The sequence below is a fragment of the Salvelinus sp. IW2-2015 genome, unplaced genomic scaffold (genome assembly GCF_002910315.2).
Source record: "Salvelinus sp. IW2-2015 unplaced genomic scaffold, ASM291031v2 Un_scaffold3556, whole genome shotgun sequence".
In the NCBI taxonomy this organism is placed as follows: Eukaryota; Metazoa; Chordata; class Actinopteri; order Salmoniformes; family Salmonidae; genus Salvelinus; species Salvelinus sp. IW2-2015.
Genome location: NW_019944835.1, coordinates 114,798 through 118,377, shown reverse-complemented (window position 1 = coordinate 118,377; position 3,580 = coordinate 114,798). Strand labels below are relative to the sequence as shown.

The 3,580-nt window shown below is 42.6% G+C and overlaps 1 protein-coding gene across 1 annotated transcript in view; it reads left to right on the top strand.

Moving 5' to 3' along the window:
* The window catches only part of LOC139025919 (zinc finger protein 24-like), an 11,880-nt gene that overhangs the window by 1,211 nt on the left and 7,089 nt on the right, over window positions 1–3,580 (top strand). The gene's annotated exons all lie outside the window — the stretch shown is intronic.

Here is a 3,580-nt window from a genome sequence, read left to right as displayed (position 1 = left end):
ATGCCCATTACATCAATAACGCCCAACACGAAGAGACAAAACTCTTCCCATCCACCTCCTCCTGCTGGCCTTCATAAAATCTGACTTTCTGGTAATCGGCTACACAAGCAGCGGCAACCTACATTTGGAGTGCAAATGTTTCTTACCATTTCTACCGATATCTATGGCCATATTTAATGATTTTCATATGTTCATTTTACTGGAACAGTTTCATTTAATTTATAATAGTATCTCAAAATCATTGTCGTGATTAATCTACATTCTATCTAAATGAAAATTATACAAATCTAAAAATAACTTTTATTTGCCATTGCCAACTAAATGTAAAAACTGAGCCTACTATAAAGCCAACAAATAAAACATTGCAAATAAATGTCCTATAAATCGCATGGCCTGTCTAAAACGAACTTGAAACATTGTATAACATTTTCTGGGCCCTCAGTTTCCCGTGCCTGTGAGTTCTCGACCGACACAGCTGTAGGCTATTTGTGAAAGGGATAAGAAGTAATCAAAATTTTCCCTTTTGTGCCGAGTGGTAATCGATAGGAATAGAGCTGGAAATATTTTTCAAATACTTTGAGGAACTATTCTCATTTGCAATTGATTTTGATTAGACTTTGTTTACTTGCTGTTTGAGGTGGGGGGAAAAATGTGCTTTGAGAAGCTCCACAACTCATTAGTGGTGGTGCGTTAAGACAATCAGATATACTATCAGACATCCCCAAATGGGCACATTTATAGGCCTACATTTGTGCTCAGGACAGGTAGACTAGTCCTACTTCTATATGTGTAACCAGGTAGACTAGTCCTACTTCTATATGTGTAACCAGGTAGACTAATCCTACTTCCTATATGTGTAACCAGGTAGACTAGTCCTACTTCCTATATGTGTAACCAGGTAGACTAGTTCTACTTCTATATGTGTAACCAGGTAGACTAGTACTACTACTATATGCGTAATCAGGTGTGCATCCTTACTCAAAGCATTGACAGGAGTGTTTCAAACAAAAGACAATGAATAAATTGACAAAACTGACGCATCTTGTAGGGTCAGGTCTGGGTGGTCTGCCAGGGGCCGTTTCATGTATTATCCGTTTGAGTCGGCTTTGGGGAATGATTGTATTTCCCTATAGTATGTTGTACCTCAAGTTGACCGACTGAAAGGGAGCATAACTTTATGACTATAATTACTGTTCCTGGAGGAGGGATACGAGGTACAACACCTGTTTGGCCCCGCTCCTTCCTGGGTCGGTGAAGAGCGATATTGAATATGACCTAAGGCTCGTATTTCTGTGTTTATTATAATTAAGTCTGTGATTTGATATTCAATAGAGCAGTCTGACTGAGCGGTGACTGAGTGGTGTTAGGCAGCAGCAGGCTCGTAAGCATTCATTCAAACATTCATTCAAGCAGCACTTTCCTGCGTTTGCCAGCAGCTCTTCGCAATGCTTGAAGCAYAGCTCTGTTTATGACTTCAAGCCTATCAACTCCCAAGATTAGGCTGACAATACTATAGTGCCTATAAGAACATCCAATAGTCAAAGRTATATGAAATACAAATGGTATAGAGAGAAATAGTTCTATAATTCCAATAATAACTACAACCCAAAACTTCTTATCTGGGAATATTGAAGACTCATGTTAAAAGGAACCACCAGCTTTCATATGTTCTCATGTTCTGAGCAAGGAATTTAAAGTTAGCATTTTTACATGGCTCATATTGCACTTTTATTTTCTTCTCCAACACTGTGTTTTTGCATGATTTAAAACAAATGGAACATGTTTCATTATTTATTTGAGACTAAATKGATTTTATTGATGTATTATATTAAGTTAAAATAAGTGTTCATTCAGTATTGTTGTAATTGTCATTATTGTCATTACACACCTGCAGACAGGTGTGTAATGGAACATGGCAGGAGAGGGGGGTTAGAGGTGAGAAGGAGGAGTGAAGGGGAAATGATGGTAAAGACCTGACTAATGACTTTATTGTTAAAGTCTGGCACTTCCGGGTTGGAGCGAGTAGTCGCATTTCGCTTCGCTCCACAGGTAGTATTACATTTCATTACAGTACAACGGTTTGATTTGTTTGATCTTAGCAATTTTTTCTTAGCTAGCTGTTAGCTCAGTCTATCAAATAGCGCCGATCGTTTTCCGACAGCGACTAGCATTCTAGTTGGTGATGTATGTTCAGAGTGAGTAATATCGTCTCTATACGTAGTCAACACTGCTAGCTAGCTAGCCAGCTAGCCAACTTCTACCGAATAGCACACTGTAGAAACTATTACATTACACGGAACGACTTGATTAGTGTAGTGTTAGCTAGCTACATATTGTCTTTGCTGTCTTTGTATCTAAGATAATTGTGTAGTTTAGAGTAATTATCGAGGTTGTCGAGGTTACCTAGCCAGTTATCGAGTTACCTAGCCAGCTACACTTTCAAACAAAGTCAACAACGCAGCCACTGCTAGCTAGCCTACTTCACCAGCCACAGACTGTATCATTTTAGTCAATAAGATTTTTTGCAACGTAAGCTTACTTTCTGAACATTCGAGACGTGTAGTCCACTTGTCATTCCAATCTCCTTTGCATTAGCGTAGCCTCTTCTGTAGCCGTCAACTATGTGTCTGTCTACCTCTTCTCTCCTCTCTGCACAGACCATACAAACGCTTCACACCGCGTGGCCGCTGCCACTCTAACTTGGTGGTCCAGCGCGCACGACCCACGTGAGTTCCATGTCTCCGGCAGCCTCGGAACTGCCGATCGCCCAACAAGGCAGAGTTCATCTCAGCCTAGCTTCCCTCCAGTCCCTCGACTTCTTGGCACTGACGGAAATGGATTACACAGATAACACTGCTACTCTTACTGCTTTCTCCTCGTCTGCCACGTGTTCTCGCACACCCCCAGAGCTTCTGGTCAGCGGGTGTGTGGCACTGGGATCCTCACTCTCTCCAAGTGGACATTATACTCTTTCTCCCCTGACCCACTGTCTATCGCCTCCTTTGAATTCCATGCGGTCACAGTTACCAGCCCTTTCAAGCTTAACATCCTTATCATTTATCGCCCTCCAGGTTCGTTTGGAGATTCATCAATGAGCTTGACGCCTTGATAAGTTCCTTTCCTGAGGATGGCTCACCTCTCACAGTTCTGGGTGACTTTAACCCCCCACGTCTACCTTTGACTCATTCCTCTCTGCCTCCTTCTTTCACTCCTCTCCTCTTTTGACCTCACCTCTCACCTTCCCCCCTACTCACAAGGCAGGCAATACGCTTGACCTCATCTTTACTAGATGCTGTTCTTCCACTAATCTCATTGCAACTCCCCTCCAAGTCTCCGACCACTACCCTGTATCCTTTTCCCTCTCGCTCTCATCCAACACTTCCCACACTGCCCCTACTCGGATGGTATCCGCCGTCCCAACCTTCGCTCTCTCTCCCCCTACTCTCTCTCTTCCACTATCATCTCTTCCCTCGCTCAAACCTTCTCCAACCTATCTCCTGATTCTGCCTCTCAACCCTCCTCTCCTCCCTTTCTGCATCTTTGACTCTCTATGTCCCCTATCCTCCTGAGGGACCGGCTA